This window comes from Manacus candei, unplaced genomic scaffold (assembly GCF_025592945.1).
Source record: "Manacus candei isolate 608988 ecotype Guabito, Panama unplaced genomic scaffold, ASM2559294v1 h1tg000048l, whole genome shotgun sequence".
Lineage (NCBI taxonomy): Eukaryota > Metazoa > Chordata > Aves > Passeriformes > Pipridae > Manacus > Manacus candei.
The window spans coordinates 355,410-382,378 of record NW_026138096.1 but is presented as its reverse complement, the minus strand read 5'-3'; the positions used below and the strand labels follow the sequence as shown (position 1 = coordinate 382,378).

General features: G+C 39.2%; 1 long non-coding RNA gene across 1 annotated transcript in view; it reads left to right on the top strand.

The window, feature by feature from the left end:
- LOC127476075 (uncharacterized) overlaps window positions 1-26,969 on the top strand; it is a 108,120-nt gene that overhangs the window by 11,258 nt on the left and 69,893 nt on the right. Inside the window, exon 2 of the long non-coding RNA XR_007906465.1 lies at window positions 13,238-13,341. This is a non-coding gene — a long non-coding RNA (uncharacterized LOC127476075). The remainder of the gene's footprint in view (window positions 1-13,237; window positions 13,342-26,969) is intronic.

Sequence of the window (26,969 nt, the reverse complement as noted above, 5' to 3'; positions counted from 1 at the left end):
TTTCCTGCCAGAAACATCTATATATATTTAAAAAGAAAACAAAAAAAACCAACCCTGCTGGACTATCTCCCCAACTGAAATTGAGTCAAAATAGGGATAAAGAAAAGCTCTTTTAACAGCGTAGAGCTATGCTGCACAACAGCTTCAAATAGGAAATGAAGCTATAATATTCAGAATTGCATTGGAAAAGATTCAGTTCTGTTGTAAGGATTAATTTTCATTCTTTTGGACATGAATCAAATTTTAACAAATGAGAGTTAGAAAAATCTGCCTATAGGAACACTTTTTCTTCCAGCCTGGTATGCTTCAGGGTTTCGTGCTCTTTCTTCATAAGAAATCAATTGGGTTTGATGATGGGCTGCTGGAGACAGGATACTTCTTCATAGTAAGGGGAGGTGTCATCAGCTGTAGCCATGCTTATCTTTTTATCCAAAACATGCCTAGATTTTATGAATTCCAGTATGATAGGTCTTTTAAGAAAGGATGAAGATATTCCATCATGTCTGAGTATGCATAGATTATATGGGTATTTTGGAAACATCAGTGAAATAGCTTATTGAATCTGCATAGCTGTAAGAATGGTAACAAGCCGGGAATCTCTGTTGACAATAGGTGATTAACACCTTTAGTAACAGTACAAAGCATTGTGAACTGTTGAAACAATTTGCAATTAAATATATTTTGTATTCAAGAGATTTGACTTGCAGAGGCATGGTGAGATGTGTCAAAGCATTCTTGGGTGAATATTTGCAGTAGGAGAAAAATATGTTTTGAGTATTCTATCATTCCACCTGTGGCTTGGCTCCTCCAAGTTCTAGGGGGAAAAATAAGGAGACAGGCCAAGTTATGGAAGACATTTAGACTGGGCCAGCGAACTCCAGGGGCTGCATGCACCTGTGGTAGCATATGTCCTTTTTGATTATGGCTTTTCTTGGCTCTTGACCTCAGGGACCTTCAGCTCAGAACTCTGTTCACTACTCTGTCTTACTGATGCATCCAGTTGTTTATGAGTAACTCCTTGAGTTTTAAAAATGCATATTTCACTGTACTGTATTTTTTTATTTTCAGTGTGGGCTTTTATCAGCTCTATATAATTGCCAGTGAAGAGTTCTTGCCAGCAGTTGAAGTATCACACTCTGTTCTCTAATTCTAACATGGATATAAATTTTCTGTGCTTGTCTCCTTATAAGAACAATTCTATTTGAAAGACTCACTGTGAAGAAAATCCAAAGGTAAGCAGATTTTTAAGGAAAGGCCTGAAATCTTGCTGGAAAATGTAAACTAAATAGTTGACTAGGCTTCTGTAAAATATTTAATGAATTTAGTACCAAAGGTAAAATGTTTTTGGCACTGCTAAATGCACCGTTTATAGTATGAATCAAACTGAATTTCGACTAAATCACATAAACAGCTAACACAAGGTATCAATAATATTTGATTCTCTGCTGCCATCTTGTGACTGCAAATGTGACCTGCCGGTATATAGCAAAATCCAAGCACTTCAAGTACGGCCTGTACAGCTTGGTGGGGACGTTTTACTGCAATACTCTTTCTGTTCTTAGGTAGTCAGTCCACACTGAACCAACAGCAGGGAAAGAACGGAGAAAGTACTTTGAATATTTGTGTTAATGCAGTCATCAGTGAGGAGTCGCAAGCTTGGCTGTTGTGTACAGGATAGGTACAGAGTGAAGTCATTGTCCATGCACATTTCTGAGAAGGAGCCATCTCTAAGCATCCACTGGCTATGGGTAAACAGATCCACCAGAAGCCCTTTTCCAAAATTCCCTGGAGAACATACCAAGTTAGCTTTTCTGTTACTGTGGGAAAGCAACATGAAGAAACAACCAGTCTGTGAGTTCTCTCTCCTCTCTGTAGCATAAACAAGCAGACATTTAGCTTGCAAAAAAATTCGAGGTTAAATTAGAAGATGTTATAGAGCAGAATATCCTGCTGCTCCTGCAGCTTGGCTTTGAGGAGTCTATTGAGGACGAGTGAATTAGACCCAGTAAAGAAGGTGGCTCTTAGCTGCTAAACATGCAGTAAGATAGGCAATGCCATGCACTGTATCACTAGCACAAAGCAAAGCCAGCCTGGAAAGTGTCTGGTTTTGGTGATGCCACTCAGGTTGAAGTTTTTCACATGAAGACACACCAGTTTTACAGTAGAGGGTAGATGGAGAGTAGGTATCTATACCTAATGCTTCCCATGAACCATACTGTAGAAACAAACTTGGAAAGCTGGAGAACATATTGAGTAACAATAACTCAAAATTATTTGAGGGTGGAAGAGGTAATTTTTGATGCAAAAATTATCCAATAGAATCAGGGCATAAATTGTCAGAGGATAAATTTAGCCTGAAATTTCAAGAAAAGTTTCTCATCCCTCAGTCAGTGAGATTCCAAAATGGCCATCTAGGACAGCAAAGGAAACCTGGCTATGAACAGGATTCATCTTGTTAAAGTCGATGAAAAATCACTGTCCAGAATTCAGGAGATTGCCTGCAGTCCAGTCCAGTGGTTGCTGCAGTTAGCAAGACTTGTGAAAGCTCAGTAAGAATTACACTTATGTGAACAAATGGAAAGTGCTATTTCTTAATAAAATACCGTAAAACACCCTAACAACTTGATATAGATGTAGCTTGAATTGAAAAAGAGGAGACCTTGAAGGACATAGACCTCCATGCACAGAGAGGAATACGAAAGGAAATGGACGGGAAATGGAAGAGAAATGGAAGACAGAGGCCTCTGTTTTACTCATGCTGTGTTGAAACTGGCAAATTCAAAGTTAAAGACCATTGGATCTGTGTCCCTAAATTTATCTCTAATACTGATGAAGCCTGGCAGATTCACTTTTTCCTGGAGAATTGCACCTGTAGTGAGACAGAGGAACTTCTCGTTGGAAGAATTTGTGGTGTGTAGCTCCAATGTGGAAGTTTGCATGGGGAAGGGTGAGAAGCCCAGTTCATGCTATTGAATTACTTTAAGTATTTTCTACTTTAATTTGTTGTTCACCTTCAGTTTTGATCAAATAGTACATGATCACTGTGAATTGAGAAATAATGTTATTTAGAAACTAGGTGGAGCTGTTTTTTTAACACATGCAGCAGGTCTGATATGTTGCACTCTGTGCAGATCCTGTTTTATGTACATAGATGATGCATCTATCACCTGTATTTCATGACACACACATTTGGTAAACTTCAGTGAAGGCAATGGTGCATTTCATGGTGTATCTGAGCTGACATATTGAGCACATTGTGTCCGTGGACAGAGTGGCAGTTCTTTTCCTGTTAGGAGGTATTTTCAGACAGCTTGAAGAAGGTGGAGGCAACTAATTAACTGAGTGGCAGAGATGGAGACTGCATCAAAGATTGACTGGAGAGGAAAGTCTTAAAAGGAGCCAGATGTTCCTATAACAGATATTTTGAAATTATTGAGTAATAGCACAGGAATAGGTAACATCTTTTGAATATTCCACTGGATGTAGCAAAGTAAAAATAAATACACTGCCATTTACAGGTGCTCAGAAAATAAGCAGCAGGCTGCAGATTGAAGAGGGGTGTCAGACATGGGACATTAAGCTCTTGAACCTGTATGTGCCATGATGTTCCTGCTTTCTCAGTGTTTGCTTTGCCAAATGCTGGTAGCATAACCTGCTTTCTCTGAACAGAGTGGAGAAATATATGTCCCATATACCAACTATATCTAAATCCTTTTATGAACCTACTTTGTGGTTAGAAGGCAAAACTGTGAGGTAAGAAAACTGGATTGGGTGCCATTTAGTAAGTCCTCATGGCTCTAAAACCTTTCCTTCACCCTGTACCATTCCCCAGGGCACACCTCCTTCTTTCTTCACCTTGTAGATACCTCAATAATCCAGTTATACTGAAAGGTTATATGCAAGTTGCAGCCATCTCCAGAATCCCAACTTCTCTACATGTGCCCCTGCAGTTCCCTGCATCTTTGGTTAAACAGGGCTGTGCTATTGCTGGATGGCTAAACAAGGCTGTGCTATTGCTGGATGTGCTACACCTTGGAAGACTACCTCTGCTGCTTTCTTAACAGCTTGAACTTGCAGTAGAAAAGCTGGCCTGTGTTTGACTTAGTGCACTTGCTGGCTTTAGAAAAATAAATATAGTCATAGAGTGCTGATTTTTGGCTGTGAGCCTTTGTGACTAATTCAGTCAACAAAACAGGGTAACATTGGTTAAAGTAATTACTTGGTAAAGTAATATATCTTTTATCAGCCATGAGGCTTCAAATAAATTGAGGATTTTCTCATATATTATGATCTCTTGTTTATGATGGAATTGTTGAGTTTATTTTAGTTTTTAAGGACCACAGACATTAATGATATTGCTTAATAGCTGACTAGATACTCATATTCAAGTTTGACACCATTCAAATAAAAAACCTGATTCCTTTGGGTCATACAGTCATTTCTGTATCACTGTTTCTATTCTCTTGACTTTGAAAAATAAATGTCATTTGGTAAAATTATCTTTTCTGTCAAGTTTTCTGAAAGTTTTCAATGCTTGCAATACTGCCCCATAGCTCATTTGACAGAGGAGGCTGGTCTGCTTTTTTACCTCTTTCAAGTTAGAAATCTGGCAAGAGCTCCCATTTCTGCTTGTGTTTGCCTTTTCATAAAGCTTAATTCCATAACCTGAGTTTTTCCTGAAGTCTTCTATTACTGCTTACTCCAGCTCTCTCCTCCATAGTTCAGAGTGTAGCCATTCTGTATATTTTCCCCTTTCCAAAGTAATCTAAAGTCAGTTATCATTTTCCTTTCTTCTTTGCTGCCTTAATCCTGCTTCACTTATGTTCTCTTTGCTATATCAGTTTGTGAGAGACAAACACTGTTATTTTTTTCTGCTCCATACAATCCACCATGCACTGTCTCCTCTGCCCAGATTTGGAGGGGCCAGCAAATACTTTTTGTGAGATTTCCATCTTTTGCTCAATGTTCATTAAAACAAAAGAGGTAATGCCCTCAACATTAGGGTTAGGAAGAAGAATATGTGAATATGAAAGAAGTCCAATGAACATGTATTCTTTCTTGGTTTAGGTTATGCTGCCTAGGTAGATCATAGGTAATGCAGCAATGTTTCCATAATTCATTTCCAAGAAGTATTTGCTATCCTGCAATGTGTGTAAGAAAGACAAGCTTTCAGGCATATGGGGTGTGCTGCACAGGTCCAGGAGTTGGACTCGATAATACTGATGGTTGTCTTCCAACTCAGCATTTTCTATGGTTCTGGTACAAGTACTGTCAGTAATCTTCCTTTGGGGCCACCAGTGAGAGAGACTGCCTTTTGCCAGTAGGGAAGAAACCAGAGCAAAGGGAGCTTTTGAGTTCAACTCACAATATCCAGGAGGAGACCATGTTTCCAGGACAAAAAAGTGGAAATTAAGGAAAATTCTAATGGATTGCTAGCATAGAACATAAATAGAAATAAAGGTCTAGTTGAAGTGACAATTCTCCATGGACAGATGGGAAAAGAGCCTGAGCATGTCTTCCCTGAAAACACGGTAAAGGTGAAGAGTCCATCACTTTTGACTCAGTGGCTGAAATGCAATTTATAGAAATCTAATTTTTCAATTAGAGAGAATAGAATGAAGGAAATTAACCTATTTTGTATCAAAGATACAAGTAGGTGGAGAATCAAGCAGTCTGCATGCAGTTTAAAGGTAAATACATCTTGTCAAAGTAAGCTGCAATGAGGCTAATTTGTTGCCATACCGTAGTGCCTACTGTACTCAAGAGGGGAGGGGAAGTTACCAGGAGTGTTTTTGACCAGTCAACTTCTTGGCAAATTCTCTAAGCCTCCAAGAATCATACACATCTTATAATTTTAGATGATAATGGAGCATGGGGTAAAGATGGAGAAGTGCATGATTACATACAACATGTTACATCCTGGGAATGGTTTTTCTCTATCACTGTTATAGTTTGGACTAATGCAGGATGCTAAATTTAAGTGCAGTTCACTAGTGTACTTAATAGAATATTCAGTCAATTTGGGTAAATCCAGAACTACCATACCTCTAGCTTTATTAACAGCCCAAATTAAGGAAGAACCATGTAGCCTCAGAGCAGGGTTTTGCTATGCCTAGTGACCAAAAATAATGAATTATAATAAAACAATGTGGCCACGCATGAATATCAAATTTGTGCAGCCCTATTACATTAGCTCTCCTCAGGAAGAGGAGGAGTATTTGCTCTCATTTTCTCATCTAGTTGATAATCAAGGACCCCATCTCCCAAGTCCTGTTTTATTCCTTGAAAGAGACATAAATCTGCATATAGGGTTAAAAATCCCTTTCAACTGAAAAAGGAAGAGACAATTTCAAATAAACCTAAGTGTTTTGAAAATACATTCAATACAGGTTGCTTGATCTGGCCCTGGAACAGCTAGTAGGTTACTGTCAGATGTTCTGCTAAGTCAGGCATCAAGGAGCAGCAAGCTCCCTGTGAGCTCTGGAGCTGTAAGAACTGGCCCATCGGCGGAGTGGGAGCCTCGCCAGCATGGGCTCATTCCCATCACTCCAGAGCTCAAATACAGATCCATGAGCAGAGGGTGCATAGGAGAAATCCCAGGCAAGGCTTGTTTCAGCTCTTTCTCACAAGTAGATGTTTTCACAGCAGCCTGAGCCAGGGACACACAGCTGTGCCAAATCTGGGCTGACATGAGCTGCGGGATCTGAAGCCATTGCATGAGCCACTGGTGGACACAGGCTCTAGTGCTAGGCATATTAGAGGTTAAATCAGTGTGATCAAGAGATACTTCACTACACAAGGAAAAGTATTTTAAGAAGCTTGGGAACCTTGAATAACATGGATCTTGATGAAAAAATGAATTTGTCTTAATAAACATGGGAATGATGGACTGCCTACTGATGCTCCAGTTGTTTCATTGAAGTGATAGACTGCAGAGGTAGCAACTGATGTAGCTACACAGAAAAAAGCAAGCCAGATGCTGAAGAGCAGGAGAGCAGTAAGCATTAGTAGTAAAAAAGCACAAGCTAAGGGGTTTGAATTCATCAGAGCTGCATCAGGAAGCAGCCTCTGCAGGAACTGCCATCTTCTGCTAGACAAGGATGGGCCAAGATCTTGATGTGTGACATTGCTAGTTCACAGAGTTATTTGGGGGCAATCATAGTATTGCTTGCCTGTATCTCACACCTCTGCCTTGATGGAAGGCAGTACATTGTCTTTCTAAGCTGGAAGGGTCCCATCTGCGCTCCTGAGTAAGGCTAATAAGTTGAAGATGACTTTCACAATCCACTCTTCAGCAAGACACTGTATCCAACTCCCAATATAGTAAACATGCACTAAATTCATCACTGAATTCATCACTGCACAACTGCATTTTAAACCTCTCTATTATCTACACTTCTATCTAATTTAAGCATTTAACTACTTTATTGCCCTTCTCCCAGTTCAAGCCCTATCCCACCTCAATTTTCTACAATCTTCATATCGAAATAGTTAATTCAGTACCACCTTACTCACTTTTTTTGTGTCTGGATTCAAAAAGACTTGAGCGATTCCTTGTGTCATTTAAGCAATTTCTTTTTGTGCATAAACAGACAATTGACTGGCATACACACATCTGTACTGCACACTCACAACAGATGAGTTTAATGCTTTGCTAGAGAACTACAGCAAAAGCACTTCAGTTACCCACTACAGGACTGGCCAATCTCTCTCCCAGCCTCCTTCACACTCTAAATATTGTTCCTGGTAATAGAAGAACTGCAGGAACTGAGATTAGAATTCCTTTAAAGAGGGTATATTAAAACCTCAGAAGATCTATATATGGCAGAAAAACTTTCAAAGCTAAGGTTAAAGTTGGCACTTTATTAAAGAGTGAGATGCCTGAATAAATTGATGATCCCACAGGTGTTGAGCATCTGCCACTAACTTTAAGTTCCATACCAGCAGAAACCAGGTAGCATGTATGAAAGATCCTTGAACATGCCAAACCCCAAGACTGTACCCCACATTTCCGATCCCTTTGAGCAACCCAGTCTGGCTAACCTGCTTTCAATACACAGTTACTGTACAGCTGTTCATCACAGCCAACCAAGATCAGGGTGAATGTTCACTCAGCTATGCCCTTTGGAAATACTGTCTCTCCCCCAGATGTATGCTAATTGCTTATGCCAGAGGATACTGACCTCAGGAGGAATCTTGTCAGCATTTGCTACTCTGCTTCAGACAACCACTGGGTTAATTTAAGCAGCTGATGAAACTGGTTTGTGCTAAGGGGCTAAGTTTGCCTGAAGCATTTTAGCAAATCCACCAACGTCTCTTCCAGAGCCTCCAGGACAGTGCTGACTGTGCAAACAACTGGGGCAGAATGGGTTTCACAGGCACATGAGATCTTGTGGAGGATGTCTGTCCATGGCCTAACAATGAGTTATCTGAGACACTGGGAAAACATATGAGCAATACAGAATAAGAATGGAGGCCAAATCAAGGCTTTGTCTCTCATTTGATTGTCATGGATGGAGTTTTCAACTAGAATTCACTGCTGATGTCTAAATGTCTTTCAGCATCACAAGGAAACTTGTCCCTTGTGAAAAAGTCTTTAATGCTCCAAGATTACTGATGGCTCCTGAGTGTCTGGCTTTGTAACTCAAGCACCCTCTTCTGTTTTATCATTTCAGAAGACAAAAGAAAGTGAGAGCAAGTAAATAAAATATAATATCTCTTCAGTAAAAAATCTTCTGTATTAAAGCTCATGAGTACACCTGTTAGCTTTCAGGCATCATTTGCAGTACCAATGTGTCCTTCTTATCCTTTCCTTTCAGTAGGAAAATAAAAAGCTGAAAAACAACCATTCCTCTTACCTCTCCCCAGCATCTAATATTTTCACCTTCTTAGTCAAGTATGTAACTTAGTTCTTGCATCCATGTTTTCATAGTTGTGGCAATTCAGCATTGTCTGGGCTGCCTTTTGCTTTTTTTCCAAAGTATACTATTACCTCTTGTATATTATGCTGTCTTTCTTCCCACCATATTTCTGGCATGTTGCATGCCCCATGTGCTGGATGAGGACACTGTCTGATTCCATGACTGGAAATAACTGTTAATAGATTCAGATTAATGCCAGATTTAGTATAATGCTACTTCTACAGCTATCTTTCAAGTGTGTGAACACAGAGTGGCCTCATCTAGGCTGATTTTGACTGTCACGGTGCTTTAACCTCTACATTGTAAGTAGGATCCTGTGTCCTGCATCTGAAGACAGGATCAAAGACAAAGCATCAAAGACAGAAAAATATCACCTATGAAGCAATAAAAATCAGTAAACTTCACCATGAATCCCTCCAACCCCTCATTCTCACACCTCCATGTAGCCTGGAACATCCTGCTAGATACGATGTTTTTATGTTATCTCCAATTTATATTGCATTAGACAGCAAAGTTACATGGTCTGATGTATTTTTACATGGTCTAATGTGTTTTGCTAGGGATACACTCAGTGGTTATTAACTGGATAAAACCTGATATTAGCTTGGCTTTGTTTATTTTCTAATGTTATTTACTCTGTGATAAGTGACTAACCTTAGTTAACATTGTGAATTGTTTGCCCTGTAATGACCAGATATTCCATTACAGTATGTAAATTATTTGCATAGTGATCATGATTTAATGTTATTGGTATTTAGAATTATTTGTCTGCTGGTAATGCTGTATAAATGATCTGTCATTAATCACAGGGCACAACTTACCAAGAGCTCTAATGAGGAAAGCTGCAGTTTAATGTCACTAAACTATCGGTCTCCTCTAGGCCATTGTTTTACATCACAGGGAACTGTTTTCTGTATTTATTGATCATTCATTGATCATTACCATAAAGACCTGGGGCTTTGTAAATGTCTTTATTCTTTGATGTAAGATATCATCAGACTTTGAGTCCAAATAATTAAACATGTAGCTGATAAATCATGCTCAACAGATTTTCACACTTGTAGTTTTAAATCACATTAGAAGTTCCTCCTCTTGAGAAGAAAGAAGTTCCATAGACCACATTTCTCATATTAGTACCAACAGAGCCAAGGACACATCTTTGCTAAAGGAAAATTAAAAAGGCAAAGGCAGATGAGAGACTCCAGCCAGCAGAGCATCATCTTTAATTCAGAAAAAGACACTTCCAAGGGGAAGCTCCTCTTCCCCCGCAAAAAGTCAAATGCAAAATGTCATTGCTCATTTTTATTAGAAACCACTTTTATCCACTGTATATTCTTCTTGCAACACTAGTAAACTATTCACTCAACATCCTTCCTACCCTTACTTAGACTTTGCTATACACAGCAGAGAATCCCACACCCTTGGAAAGTGGAGTGTCCATTTAAAGCTGAGTGCCAGAGAACCAGAGCTCTCAGCTCTGCAGTGATGAGCCAGCATGCAACAGCAGCATCCACACTGCAAATCCCTACTGACAATTTCTGTCTCTTGAAACCAGGACAGAACCATTGCTAGAATTTTTAAGGTAGGAATTAGAGCTTAAGGCCCAAAAAAGCAGGATTTAAGGCACATTTCCAAACCCTGCACTTCCATGCACTCAGACAGACCATGAACAGGTATGTTTAGGTCATATGAGAAGTCTGAGGAAGATTTTCACATATCTACAGTTGATGCAAAACCTGAATGCTTTTTGAATGCTTTTTCTTCGCAGGCTCTGAAGTTACTTGAATTCAGACCTATCTGATTAACTAATGTTAGATGAAAGAGTTATTCCCACATGAGAGACTTTTTGAAATGAGACTCATGCCTAAGAAGGAGCCTTTCCTATGAATTAACTGCAAGGTATTTAGTGTAAATACTTTTCCTGAGTGTTTGAAAGAGCTAGAACTGTATATGAAAATGCAAATACTTGTCACAACACTTTCTGTAATTTTTGTGGAATAAACTATTTACCTACATAGTGATTCAGTCAAATTGCAATGCCTGTTTATCATGCTAAAAGATTTGAATAGTTCGAAAGAAATATTTGTACTGAAAAGCTTTATTTAGAATAAAAAGCAAAATAACTGAAACCTACTGAATCAGAAAATGTATGCAAAGGAAGATCAATGAGAATAAAATATGTCTTTTAATATTTTACCAGGGGAAAAAACAGAATCATTAATGTTATTTTTAATTTTGAGCCTCTGTAACAGTCTTGATTTTGCCCGGTAAAGTTAAACTAGAAGAGTAGTCAGTTGTACAAGGGAGAAGTGGATGATAGAGGAATATGAAGAAGAAATTAATACATCTAAAAGATTAATTGATGATTGATCAATGCAAATAAATGTAGTATATGAATGACTTTGATGCGTCTTTCTCATGGAACCTGTGTGCTTCATAAAAGCTGAACTATGAAAGTCAGTAAAAGATTTGGAAGACAAGTGTTCATGCATTCTTTATAAATAAAGTCAAAAAGAAGGAGGTGAAAGAATTTCAAGGTATTTGGAATCCTTTGCATCAGTCTGTACCCTTCATAAAATATCTACTGACAGAATTAGGCAGGCAAAGAGTGAGATGTGCACACAGCAATATATTGGAAGCACGGTGGGTATCTTTAATTATTCAAAATACAACAGCTACCTTTTTTTGTGAAACCAAATAAAATGAATAGTTTGTCCACTAACATTTTGCTTTTCTCACACAGTAACATGTTTCTCTAAGTATTTTGATACCATGATAACATGGAACAATTGTACTATAATAACAAGAAACTGAGGAAACGTGTTGTATGAGTTCAGTGAGCATTTTGCTAAAATAGCAGCAAATGATTTTTTGGGGAATATAGAGATGTGTTTTGCATTTTAGTTAATTTTATTTCATTTATTTTTTTCATCAACAAATGAAACCATAGATGAGTATATTTTTTAATTTAGAGTTAGATTTTTTTCCTAACAGAGATTCTAACAAATATGTTTCAATTTAGATTAGAATAGTGCCATCAATCAGACAATGTTCAGCTGAAAACACCGGAATCTCACAAGCATGGGTATTAGGTAGATGTAATGGGTAGCAACGGTCCTGCTGCAGATCAGCTGTATAAGAAAACCAAAAGCACAGGTATGATTTAAAATGTGGAAATCCACAGTCACATATTAGCTTTCTCAGTGTCTGTGAGTTTTTCTTCCCTAACAAGGCCAGTTAATGAGATTAGGAGATTCTGTTAATGAATCCTCTGAATCTTTGCACACAGTCAGAGAAAAAGAGCAGTGAGCATAGAAAGGCATTGGAGAGGAGGGGTTCTTAGAGACCTTGTAGTTTCTTGAGGGTTTTTAGAACATATGCACTGTAGAAAAACAGTCCAGCTACACCCATGGATTCATTCCTTGTCCAAGAGCTGAGCTAATCAGAGTTTACTAGTTGGAGTTTGTACACAAAAGGAGTACGAGAGGGGAGAGATGATGCACCACATCCCAGACCACTCTGATTCCTTTGGCACTGGAGGATCAGGCTCTGTGCAAACTGAGGCACGATGATTCTTCCTGCTGAGAGTCTTTGGACTCTCTTTTTCTTATTCTCCCTGAAGAATTTGGAGGATTTCTAGCCACTATTTTCTTCTCCAGGCTGAAGAGACTAGATGATTTGTAGAGACTGGATTGATGCCAAACTGCAGAGACCAAAAAACTACCTCAGCAAAGAATGGAATTATGTATACAAATATACTAAAATACAGCCTGTACAGAAACTTACATAGCACAAATAGGGGAATAAGTGCCAGAAAACACTGATAAATTTACCGCATAATAATTATTGAATTTACAAAAAAAATTTGAAAAGCTACTTGCAAGGACATACATGTGTATGTTATAAGATAAAACATATGATACTCTTCTAACAGTTTAATTCTGAATAATATTGACCAAATTTTGCTTGGCCTTCAGCTGAGAAGTAAAAAAAAAAGGTAGCATCTTAGTATTACATATAATACTACTGCAGTGCCTCCCTAATCCATAACGGAAGCATTAATCACTGTGTCTTTGTCATGGCAGCATGGCAGTTTGCAGTCTGTCTGTGTACTTGATTTATGAACAGCTGATGGCCATTGAACTGCATCAATCCACCAAACAGTATTTTGTGCTTCCTTCTGCTTGGAATATGTTACAGAGCACCGACATTATATTCTATCTAATATACACAAGGTTAATTTCGTAAGCTCTTAATTTTCGCCTCTCTTTGCACTGGTTTTCATGTCTTGCTTTTCTTCTCCTCAATCACAAAAGGCACTGCTGATCTCAGACCCCCAGCTTACCACTTTGCTTGAAAGTCTGCACTTCGCTGTGCTCGAGGGCAGGACAGCACACTTCTACCTCCCAGCACAATCAAGGTGAGTTCCTGTCTCAGCTGAGAAAGAATTGGCATGGTCCTTCAGCCTATTTTCCTTCCTCTCTCGGTAGGTTTCCTCTTGTCCCATGAGTTTCACATGAAATTTGGAGGTTTGAGGTCTGGTGCAGATGCTTTTGGGCATGAGTGCCCAGTATGGCCGAACTACTTCACACAGTTGCTTTGGAAGGAAAAGAAAGTGGAATAGATTTGTGTTTTGTTCTTTTGCAGATCCCTAAGAGGTGGGACACTCAACTAGAGCTACCATTTAAAACCATGTAGGGGGTCAAAAGGAGGCCCCCTTCAGCTCACCACCCTCCAAGCCTTGTATGCAAAGCATGAGTCCTGAGTCCAATACTATCAGACTCCAGTCTCATCAGTGTGTGTGGGGAGTGGGTCCTTACCTGTGCATACCCGTGGTGGCACAGCAGCCATGGAAACCCACACACTTCATTAATGCACTCATTCTCTGTGGGTTTTCTGTTGTAGTCTGCTCTTGGGGGGGGGGAGGGGGAATTCTGTCCATTTTTAATGAAATATCCACATCCTCCCTTTTTTGATATTTTCTCATTCCTTAGGCCCCCTTCTTTCTCTGGTTTGCAACTTTTAAAAGCCAAGGCTGTGCCCAGATTTCTATTAGTCACAAGCTTATGACAGTGCATCAGATTGCTGCATTTGGTAGTGTTTAGGAGGGTATTGCTTTGTAAACTGTACAGTGCTATTCACTATTGCCTGTAACAAAGCACTTTTTGTTAGTTAATGGTGTCTAGAAAATTGATTAAATTTAAAGCATCTCCAATTCTGTAGAGTGAGTTAAGAAAAAGAAAAGAAAAATCCAACCACTAGAAAAGCTTTTTTTTTTTAATGCTTTATCTCACCTCTCTTGGTAAGAGAATGAGGGATGTATTCACAAATATTTGAAGAGTGGCTCCAAGAGATAGTGCTGCCCTGCAGGAACTCCTGCCATCAAAGGGTATATATCAAGGCATAATGGGATGAAATTAGGCAATAAAGCTAACCAGATAAGTAGTCTTTCATCTCTGATACACATTCCAAGTGTTGCATAAAGGAAATAGCAATTGCAAACATTTTTTTGGGGGAGGATTCCTACCAGCAAGATCTGCCAGGTGTGGGCGGGGAGGGAAGGAGGAAGGGGAGGCTGAGTGCACCCTTATCCTGGCCAGCACAGACCTGGCTCCCACGCAGCCCTCTGCCCCCGGAGCAGGTCGAACTGTGTACCATGAGGACTCACTCCCCAGGGAGCTTGCTGGAAGCCCTGACCCCTGTGAAGCTGAGCCGAACCAAAGCGCTATTAGGAGGCTCCACCTCACACTGGTGGAAAAATCCCTAGGGTAGGACCAGAAACAGGGCTTGGCCAGATATTTCCATGAATTCCTTGTCCCAAAGCCCAGATGGCTCCGTGCGAGCCCATCACTGCCTCCATGGGCATCATGCCAGCGGCAGGGAGAGCAGGGCAGGGGAGGCACGGTCCCCATGCACTGCCCTGGCAGGCACCGCGGGCAGCGCTCGGCTCTCGAGTGGGGACGCAACGCGGGTTGTGAATGCCAGTGTGCATTAATTGTTTAGGCTACAACCACCGTCAGTGATGAGAACAAATCACTGGTTCATTTCTAACGAGGGAGTTCGGGAGAAAAAGCGAGATGCAGCAGGGCAAAGTCAGGTTGGGGGGCAGCAGAAGGGAGTTGTGCTGGTTCGCTTTTCTTCCTTTAATTTGCTGTTATTTTCCAATAAAGAACTTGCATTATCGTAATGAATTTTTTAAATGACTGAAAATTAAAAAAAATAATAACATTGCCATAAGCAGAAAACCACTCCACCTCCACCGCCCCCCACAAGATGGAGCTCGCAGCTCAGGAGCGGTGATGATGTTCTTTGTGTCGCTGAAAAATGAAACGGTTTTACTCTCACCCTTTTCTAATTTTTATCTTTTGGTAATATAATGCAGATTGGTTTTATACATTATTTATAGAGCCCAGAACTAGTATAGGGAACACTGTCGCTCATTTTAATGATTTAGGTATGTTTTTTATTATTGTTATACTGTATAGACTTTGGAAAACCTTCATTTGGATCCCATTTAGAACACAGGAAGTTGCCCAAAGCTTGAATGTGAACCTTAATTTACTGAAATCCTTGTAAGGCTGAGAATATTTACTGCTGGCATTTATTGCTCCTGTGAGAGTTAGTGCGAGAGCGAGTGGGGGGGAGAGAAAGAGAGGAAAGGAAAGACAACAGTAACTTCAGCCAAAAAAGCAAAGAACATATGTTGGAGTCGTGCTCAGCTGCGCGTGTGTAGAGCAGGATAATCTGCCTCTGAGCTGCTCTGCTGGGACAGGAGGTGCCTTACTGCCTCTGAGATTCAGAAGAACTCCAACAGTACTTGTCCTTTGAGGAGCTGAATGTTTTCTAAAACCTCTCTATAAAGTGGGGTTCATGAGCAGTTAAAATGCTTGGTTTGGTGTACCCCATAAAGGACTGTGTTCTTTTTGTGCTGCAGTAGAAGTAATTTTGGACTTCCCCCCGTGCTCTGCAGATAAAAATCATAGGGATTTTAGCTGTGCAGAGTCAGAGAGGTTCCAGGGGTGCCCAAGGGAAACCAGATGCAGGACCCCAGGCAGCCTTGGCTAGAGACAGAGAAGTGCTGCAAACCCACCACTATGTTTCAGGAGGCTGGAGAAGGTGACCCAGCAACCAGCAGTAATGAGGCAGGAAAAGATCTCTTAATTTTCTTCCTTTTTCCCCTTACTTTGTGCTTGCAGAATAATAAATAAGCTTATTCAAGCTTTGGTTGCTAAAACTTTTAGACAAAAATATTCCTAGGATGGGGCAGTCTTTGCTCAGACTACAAGTGCAGGTGATTTCAGCAGTCTCCAGCCTTTCAGAAAATTGGAGTTCTGCACTTTAGGAAAAAGAATAGGTGCCCCAGTAATTCCTATAGTGTTTTTTACTTTAAAGAGAAGCAGAGCAAAATGTTTAATTTTTTTTTTTTAGGGTATTTACTTTATACTCCCTTGTTCCTCCAACCCCCTTTCATTCAGCTGCTTAACCTGCCTTTCAACTGGTCTCTCTGGTGGCTTGTTTGTCCTGCACTGTGACAACTAAAACAGCTAATAAAGCAGCTGGCAGGAGGGTGAATGAAGGGACCATGCCAGCTACTGCCCCTATGGTGGAAAAAAACAACAGTGAAACTTTGATATGTCTATCTTGATGTTTCCTCAAAAAACTGTATATTATGAAGGTTTCTTAAATGGAAAACACTGTTTTGTGAATTTCTGAAGAAATGCAATATGTTTTCTGAAGAGCAGTTTAATTTAAAAGATTACCCATTAACATGGAATACCCACAACCGTTTGTTACTATTATTACTGAAACAGCTTTTGATGATATACTCTCATTATTTTGAATTTAGTTATGCTTTGTTAGTATGTATTACTGGCACTGTGAAAGGATCAAGGCATTACTCAACAAGGCATACCAGTGCGTGGTGAGAAGACAGTTTTCCTCTCGGAGCTCACAGCCAAAGTATGGCCCTGCAAGGAAGCAGGATGGGATGAGCAACTGGAAGATGCCAAAGCAGGCAAAATCTGTCTGTGGAAAGCTGTCCCTCTCTTATAGGCTATATGTTGCATGCAATAGTGGAGTGAGTCTCAGATAGAAAAGGTCATTGCTAGGGTCTCAAATATAGCTCAGTTAGAGAACGATTGAAAGGCCCAGTGCATAAAATTGGAAGATCTGTGTTCATGATACACATTATGCTTCAGTATAATTTTAATCATAGCACCAGATTGTCTCCCGCATTAACATCTAACATCTCCTTGGTAAAGACCTCCTGAAGTACCTTGAAAGATGTGCAGGTAGTTCAGATATGCAATGTCTGCTCCTAGAATTAGGAAAACTGAAATGAAGAGAAGGGGTTTGCAATTGCTTGTAGAGCTGGAAGGTTAGTGATTATCCTTTATCTCTCATTGTGTGAGTGGGAGGGCACCCATCTTGAACAAACTGCTAGGCACAGTTGTTCATTTTTACATTAAGATGTCATTTCACATTAATTTAAAGGACTCCAGTGCAAAATGTGGCGGCATGGTTTCATTCTTAATAATCTCATAATGATTTCAATTTTGAGAAGATATTTAAGCATTAGAATAGATAAGGAGAATCTGGAAATTCAATCATTAGAGCTGTTTAAAACAAGTTGGACAAATATCTATCAGGGATGACATAGGTATATGATTCTTCCTTGAGGCAGAGGAATAGACAGGATGACCTATTTACTCTTGTTTTCTAGGACTTGTATGTGACTAGCTGTAGGTGCTTAAGTGCAGAAAATATTCTGTGTCAGAGAAAAAGACCAACTGCATTGAAATAAAGTTCAATTTAACAGGAAGCTAAACAAGAAGTTTGTAGAAATAATGTAATTATCCCAAATGAAAGATAAATAATATCTAAAATTCTGAAGGAAATTGAAATTCTAAGAAAATATGTAGAAGATAGCATGAGAAATGCTCAAAAACAGCATCCAAGAAACCTCAGCTCTGCTGTCTAACATTATCGAATAAAATTATTCCAGTGAGGGGCATTTTGTGTTTCTAGTTCCAGATTCAAATGTTTGCCTAAAAATAGAAATTATCTTTTCCTTTTTTTTCCCCTTTGTGCCATCATAGTGTTGCCATTAAGAATATAGCCAGCAGCTACTTTCATTAAGAGAAGCCTCTGATCTCAACCGTAGGAAGAACAATGGAAACATGCTGTTCTTCTCAAAATGCCTCTGTGGATATAGGCTTCTTCTGCTCGGCTTTTTCATCATGAGCTCTCTTTGCACCAGCGCCGCAAGCCTCAAAGCAGCCAGGGAAGAGCAGGGTCAGGCTGGGTTTCTGGGTATCCCCATCCCTGGGCACGGGCTGGGGACACGCAGCAGCGTCTGCAGTGGAGCCACAGGATGGCTGGGCTGCTGTCCTGCTTTGCTTCTGCCGTGCCAGTGCCATGGTCTGGCTGACAGCCTGGAGACAGGATTTCTTGGCATCTTTCCTAGGAGGGCGCTCATGCTGTATATCGCATACTGGATGCTAGAAAGGCAGCTGGGACTGATGGGCAGCCTGAGTTTTGGGTACTGTGGACACTGGGAGCTCAGCTGTAACCAACCCTATATCCATAAATATGCCCTTAGAGAGCCAGGACGGGGAGTCTGGTGGGCTGTATTCTGACCACTTATTAAGGCAGAGTAGAGTTACAGCCGCATATTGGAAAAACACTTTCACTCAGGAGAAAGCAACCATTTTGAGGACAAGTTTCCCACATTTCCATGAGATTTTCTGCAGACAAACTCTTAAAAATAACAATGTTTAAAAGGGGAAGTGGTTGTTAATACTAAACACTGTGTTAAAGTATAGGCCACAGTCTTCCATAGCTTTACCTACCTGAAGAGTGTAAAGAATAATCTATTTTACTAAGATCAGAAGATCAGAGGAACAGAGTAATACTTTTATTCAAGATAACCTTTTAAATGAAAATTAACTCCCAAACTGACCACCCTGGTTTATTTATAAAACTCTAAAAATATATAGCTATTTTATGCTTTCCCCCTTAACAGGTGGTTTTTATTTGGCAAGGCCATGACCTTCTATGATCATTTGTTTGAGGTCTTCACTGACTGCTTGATGGACCTTTGAGTTGACACCATTTTACATCAGGATATCAACTGCTAGAAAGACATCGTCTCGTTGGCTTCATTTGACAAATTCTTGCATGTGGAATTCAATCGAATGTGTAACAAGCAGTGTACAGTGACCTTATTATTTATCTTGTCAAATGGAGTCCCTAGACACAACTGTCAAGCTGCCATTGACACTAGAGTATAACCAGCTCTGTATTAAACTGTCCAGCTGTGATGTGGAGACCACAGCAATTATTTACTTGGGAAGCATAACACACAGTGCTGAGGATGTTTGAGAGGCATGAGAGCCTGTATAACAGTAACTGTTTCCTCAGTGGCCTTTTTGAGGATGTAGAGGAGAGAACTGGAAAAAGGGTAAAACTCGTGGCTGAGAAAGAGACAGTTTAATAGGACAGAAAAGCAAGGGAAAATAACAGTAATGATGAAAGAATATACAAAACAAAGAATGCACAATACAGCTGCTCACCACCCACTGACCAATGCCCAGCTTGTCCCCAGGCAGTGGCTGCCACCCCCAGCCAACTCACCCCAGGTTTTTTGTTCAGTATGATGCCATAACGTACGGAATATCCCTTGGGTTCATTGGAGACTGTGTCCCCTCCCAGCTCTTTGTACATCGGCACACTCCTCACTGACAGGGCAGTATGAACAGTTGAGAAGTCCTTGACTTGGTGTAGCCACTGTTCATCAACAACTAAAACATCAGTGTGTTAGCAATATTATTGTCATCCTAAATCCAAAACACAGTACAGTACTAGCTGCTAGGAAGAAAATAAAGTCTGTCCCAGCTGAAACCAGGACACCCCAGTTTTCCTGAAAGGGCTTTTTCAATATGCTATTGAGATGAGGTAACAATGACATGAAGAGACCTTTCAGTCACTAATGTCAGATTCAGACAGTCAGAATTATGCCAAAAATTGTACTAGTACTGGACACTTCTGACATGCCCAGTCTACTGCTGAATCACTGTCATATCTAGCAGACTTGTTTGGTGAGGACCAGATGCAGATGGGGATGCTGACCAGTTACATCTCTCATATAGCTCCACTTCAGAGTTAACTATTGACCTGATCCTCTTTGGATACTCTATAATTACAACAAATAGATAAAAAAATAATTACTAACATCTTAATTACAACTCATTTTTATGAAATACAACTTGTGCCTAAATTTTCAATTAATTTTAACTACATGGACACTTGAGGGGGTCTGTTATTTTAAGATTATTCAGGTCGAAGAACAGATGTTACATTTCTTTAAATAACCAGTTTAATTTTAGCACAAATTAAAAGATTTGTTCATTAATGGTCAGAGCACTCATCCTGTTTATAATGGATGAGAATTGTAAGATTGGAGAGGTGTGCTTTGTCCATAATAAAAATGGTAAACCTCTGCTTTAGAAGCAAGAGAGAAGTCTCCTAAACTGTCGGGTTATAGTCAGGGTCTCCATAGCAGAGCAGAGAACAGGATAACTTTGTGATCAGGTGGGGGAAATGGGCCCTTTTCAAAGAGATTCTTGAAGGTGAGACTTTTTACAAAGGATTTGCTGTGAATTGGACCCATGCAGGGTGTCTGACAGGCAGCCCCAAGAGCAGGGGGGCTGCACATCCCTCTAGTGCCACCCTTCATCCCTGTACCTGCTTATCCTTTAAGTACCCTGGTCATCATAAACTTGTGTGTGATCCCAAGCTATGAAACCACACTTCATTTTAGACACTAGACTCAGCTTTGAGAGGTCCCCTATGTTTGCAGAAAATCTAAGCATCAAAAAATGCTATGCTGTATATTAACAACTATCAGAGTCTGTGATTCCTGGTATTCATGGGAATTAATTAACTGTGTGAAATCTGAGAATTATACAGGTTCACTGCTAGAACTAAGTCACAATTAGTGCCAAGTGCTTTTACCAGTAAAAAAGCCCCATGGATTAGGCCTTTCATAAGAAAGAAAACCTGCTTCTGAACTTTTTGCCGCAGTTGGATACTCAGTCATAGAATAGTCTACATACTGCCAGTACATTTACAATGTAAACGCTTTCTTTTCAAGGTCAGGGTTTTAAAGTACTAGAGTGCTATTGAAACTGCAGGGGCAGAGCCTGAACAATTCTACTGGTTTTCTAAAAATAAGGAGCTTTATAGCTAAACTGCAGGATGTATTTTAAAAGAAAGAGTCTCAACATTTTTCTTTTTACTGCTACTTGTATCCCATCTCTACCAATTTTTACTGCTTTACACAAAGAACATTTATCACAAGGCATGGTATAAAATCAACACTCTTCCATTCTAGCAGTTAAGCCTCATCTTACAATATCTGTGATGCACCACAATATTCAAATGCATTAAAACAAAACCTGACCCACCAAAGGGAATATGGATTTACAAATAAAATGACAGAAAGGGAGAATGCCTACTTAGCTAGTTCAGACTTCTTAGCTGCAACTACTATGTTGAATTTTACATTAAAAATGTCATATTTTCATTTAAAAGCTGCATTCCTCAAATACCTCATGAAATCCTAAGGCACCCTCAAGACTGAGGCATGAATGAGGCAATCAGTTCTTTCATTATAAATGTTTAATTCTAATCAATCAGGGCTTAGTATTCCCAAACCTTTAGAGCTCTCTTCTTTAGCTTTTGCACCGCTTGAAAATGTTTGTTGACCAAAGGGTGAAATTTTTTTTTTTGTTATTGGAAAAGATTTACCGTTAACTCTGATAACTTAAAATACTGAGGACTAATTTCTGGTCAGTTTGTAGCTAGGTGTACTGACATAAAAACAGTGAGGTCTCAGTGCACACATAAGGTTACCAAAAGATTGTCCAGGATTGCAAGTAAAAGATCATATACCAGCTTATATCCATATTTACCTGAAGGCTGTGGCAAATGGTCATGTGTTTTCAAGTTTAGAGGATAGCTCAGTGTGTACTTGGCTGTACTTGCTTTAAATTTCAGGGTGAGTTACTGTGTCTGTAGCCTGGCTGACTGTTTCACTTGGCCCAGCTGCTTTACTGTCCCAACATAATGCTGAATGAGTGTATTTAATTGCCACCAGTCTTGCTTTCCTGGTCCTCACAGAGCACCAGGACTTAGGAAAAGCAGATGATGGTAAAAACTCACCTGTGTGGATAACAGTGACTCATCTCTCATTTTCTTCTGCAAGATTTTCTCTTTGGCTTTTATTACCAGATTAAAAGCTAAAACACTTAACCTCTCTTTTATACACGCCTGAAGATCTTGTTCTTCAATTCCAAGCAAGTCAAATACTAATGGTGTGTTATCTGTCATTAGCCAATGTGGTAAAAGGGTTTTCACACACAAACTTTTTTTTCTCTATTTTTGTAATTTAATAATAAAATAGAGATACAGATGTAGTATGAAATCAGACAAAGTGTGGCAATTTTATTGTCCCAGTCCAAGTATGTCTCAACTGAATTTGGGTACTGGACTGTAAAACTTCATTTTTCTTCTCTGAACATTTTCAGTTGCATCTGCATATTTCAACCTTTTTTTTTTAATTGTTTATTCTAAAATATGCAAAAAATATAACAGGGACAAGCTGTTTGATTCTTTTAGAAATAACAGAGTTGTATTTGGCGAAATTGATACAACTTTTAGGACAAGGCTCAACTAGGAAATATTTCCATTTTTTACCATATAGAAACTTACATACAGTTTGCTATCACTGTTGCCCAGCACCAAAGCCAACATCTCAGTCTGTGCAAAGAAACAGGAGGACAGCCAGTGGGTGGGCTCAAGGCATGAAACAGAAGGAGGGAGAGGGAGAGAGTGGGAGAGAGACTGTGTGCATATGTCCAGAGGAGTTAAATAGTTAGTGCATCCATTAGGGAGATGAAGGACCAAGATTCATATTCTTCTTACGTATGATCCAAAAAATTTGCTCTATCAGGTCCCCTGTGGGCAAGTTATTTGGTTACTCTGTACTTTCCAAATGTCTCTTCTTAGAGATATTCTATTATGAATAAATAAAAGGTATCCCTTGGAGCAGGGATATTCTGTTCATGTTAATTTTCAGTATTCTGTATGTTCTGCCTCTTTTTGTTCCTGTGCTAACTATATCAAGTGAATGGCAGCAGTGGGAAAAATGGCAAGTTTCATTCTAAACTGACCCAGGGGATGGAAAATGTTGGTTCAAGTTCTTGCTGTGAACAAGAGCAGAGCATGGTTGCAGAATGTTTCTCACTCCTTTGGATCCTACTGGAGGAGCATACCTGATCTGAGTTAGGTGCCCAGACCCAGGTGGGTCAGGCTGTGTGCCCCTGGGGCTTATCCTCTCCTCTGAACTGAGATTGTATCTGGCAAAACAGTTCTCTCTTCTTCCACAAGTGCTCTCTTCTCCCACAGGTTCCTAAATTAGCAATGGAGATGGTATTAGATGGCAATCATCTATGAGTAAGATATTTCAGTGGCTAAGTTACTTTGCGGATTTATTCATAGCTTTTACTGAGATCAGGGGGAAATGGTCATCTAGATTCCTCTGCAAGTCAGGCCTTAGGAGTTTCAAAGGGAAAGGAATGTCTGGGCATCATCTGTGTTATTAAATTTTATTTTTGATGCCTCCATAGCTTTTATAGTTTTGCAAAAACACGTAGCAAACATGGAATTTATTGCTCATAGTTCATCCAGGAAATGTGTCATAGTACAAGATGGACTGAACATAAAAGATAGTTAACGAGTATATGGCAATGGTCTGTAAAACTGTTAAATAGATCAATAAATAATTCCAGTGATAGCATATTGAATTTCAATAATCAGTGAAAACCAACAGTTTTAAAAAGCTGAATTTTGCTTTTCTAATGACTAAGTCTGTGTCACTTTACCATAAATACCCAACTTTAGCAATTATCATCAAGGCCCTATTCAACAAGTTTCTAATTTTAACAAATATGATTTACTGCAATAGTGAATTGTTTATGTGACACCTATTCTTTATTCCTTGATGAGTTTAACCCATGAGTTGATTATATAAGTAAAAATATCCGCAGGGAATTTTTTTCAGTAAGTCTAAGGAAAAGAATGGGGGGAAAAAACAGTATTTGTTTCACTCTGGAGATATAGAATGAAAGGTCCCATATAATATTTGAGTTGGCAAACTGACATCCAAAAAGCTGGCAGCAGCCAGTTCTTTAGGGAGAAGCTCAGCTCTCCCAGCTTGCCTGGGTAGAAGGATTTGTTCTAGTACCTTTGCTGTGGTTAGTTGGTGTTTACATGGGGAGACCTTCAATACTGTAGTGCTGAAAGTTGCAGCACTCACCCTTGCCACCTTCTGTGTCAGAGATCTGAGATACAAGATCATGAACTGGAAGAGTTGGACACTGAATAAGTGTTCCCAGAAGAGAAAGAAGAATTCCAGACCTGAACTGGGAATCACAGGCAGCTTTCCAGGAACCAGACTGTGAAAAAATGAATCATTTCAAAGCACTGATTTTAGAAGAAGTTAACTGAGAATATTAAAAACAGACTCCTGTGAATCAATTTATGTAACAAAAATACTGAATAAAATATGTAAAAGAGCGCCATAATTTTAAAAATGCAAGAGGAAGAAGCCTAACACCAAAGTTTTTCTTAAAGAACGTAAAAACCCAGTAATAGGCAGCTAGACAGTTGGGCCTAAGTCTTGTCCAAGCTCTTGCTGTTAAGGTATGAGGAAGTGAGAACCTTTCTTCCCTGCAGGTGAGGAACCTTTCTTCCCTTCAACTGCAGAGGACTGCTGCTCTAAGGCATATAGATCTCTATTATCTAATCATTAATACCTTATTATACAAACATTAATACAGGCTGCATTGCTACAAATAAGGCAAATGGATATATTCCCAGGCAGACTAGAACTACATGCGTTAGTGTGTATTCTGGGATTAGCTAAATCAGCCTGATCTCAGTCTGTCATCAATCCTACCTGCACCAGTTTGTTCCTTTTTTTTCACTTTGATTTTTCTTTTCTTGTCAGCTCGTCTGACCTAACTTTGGCAAACAGACTTACTTTTTAAAACACTTTATAAGGAAGTCTTGTAAAATGTGCAAACATCTATTAGCATTGCTACATCTCCTCAGGCATACTCTTTCTGCCTTATTCTTTATGTCAGGATCAATCTCTTTTTGCTTTTTTTTTTTTAAACTGATGTTTGTACAGCACCTAGTCTAATAGGGTTTTGGTCTCTTAGGTGCAGCTGCATGGAGCAGTAACCCAACAGGATATATGAAGTAGACACGTATAATTTAAGGCCATGGCCAATGAAAAATGAAAGGGAAGCTGAGCAAAAGCAGAAAGAACACCACTACTCTCTGAGCTAGTCAGAATTAGCTATGAGACCAGGCATCAGACAGGTGGTCAACAGGGACTGTACCCATCAGATGTGTTCATATTAGGCATGAAATATATCCTGACAGTGCCAAGAAGCTTAGAGCTCTGTATGGTACTTAAATAGGCACCAGATTAAGCTTCTCTCAGAAGGGGAGTGTTCACTGTGAGCCAACTGGGCTTCCCACAACAGGAAAATATTTCCACGTACAAGTTTATAGTGAAAAAAAATTGTTAATTTGGACACAATGGTCAACAAAGCTCCCCTGTTTCATGTGTCTGTTGCTAGGCTAGAAATGAAAAGGTACAACTGTAGCCACCAAAAAACAAAAGTTGCATATATTTCATGCTTTCTTCTCTGCAACCCACTCAATAACTTCCACAGGTAAACAGCCTGGAGTATGTAATACTGAGCCTACAATCCACACTCTCCTATTAGGACTAAATTGTCCAACGACAACCTTTTCCTTCCCTTTCAGATAAAACAAATTGATTTGCCATGCAATTCCTCTTCCTATCAGACCATATTTAAGTCTGTATGGCTTATGGAGTTTGAGCAATTTTTCCAGATTGGTCTGGTTGTTTTCACTCTGTATCATCCCATTTGTCACCATCCTTCCCACCCAAACAGCCCTTCTGAGTCTTACAATAACCCTTTAATGGTTTCATGATCTACTAAGCATGAACATTGTGAAATGTGTCTGGAAGCTGTAGTTCACTACCTATATTTTAATCTAAATGTAGTAATTTAATAAAAAATATTGGATTTATATTCCAGTATTCTGATGTCTTTGATGAGTTACTAAAATCTCTTAATTCCATAGGGAATTAATTATGTATGTGAAAAGTAGAAAACTCTGGAGGAAATATTAAATATTGAGAAAAAACATGGAGCCCAATGGCTATTACAACAACATTTGTATTAGAACAGCAATATTCTGCATGCATGAGATATATTGATAAAGCAGAAGGTTTCGTAACTTATACTACTGAAAGTTCCATGATTACCTGTAATCCCACTGCTTCCAGTAAGCGTGCTGGGTACTGACTTCTTCTAAATAAACAAATATATGTGGAAAATTACATTAGTTTTTTGTTCCCTTTCGCACATTATTTAAACAAAAATTTTCATATTCATATCAGCAATTTTTGCCTCTGAAAGCAGTATATGATTAGGTCTCTATTACAATAATAGGAGAAATATTATTTTTTGATTTCTAGATAAGTTTTTACACTTTATGAAGTATTAATATCTAATTGCATGTTTCAGCAAATAATCAAGTTTTGTTTCACAGGGCAAATGTTTATACCATTCGATTTGTCTTAGTTCTTCCTCATTTCTGTGCACATACATATATGCCATGGTACTCAGCACCAAGCAACTCAAAATGGCAAGAAAATATTACTCACACGCACACTAAAATGATTTATAAAATGGAATCAGTAAAAAAAAAACCAAGTGGACTATTCATCCCTGAAAAAGATCATAGTTTCTGACACTATATGCTGGTTTAAAGGTAAACCGGCAGGAGAAATGAACCCAACTCAAAAGAGACTATAAGTCAGAGTTACAATTTAATAAAAATAATACAATAATACAATTATACAGGCAAACAATTGGTTTT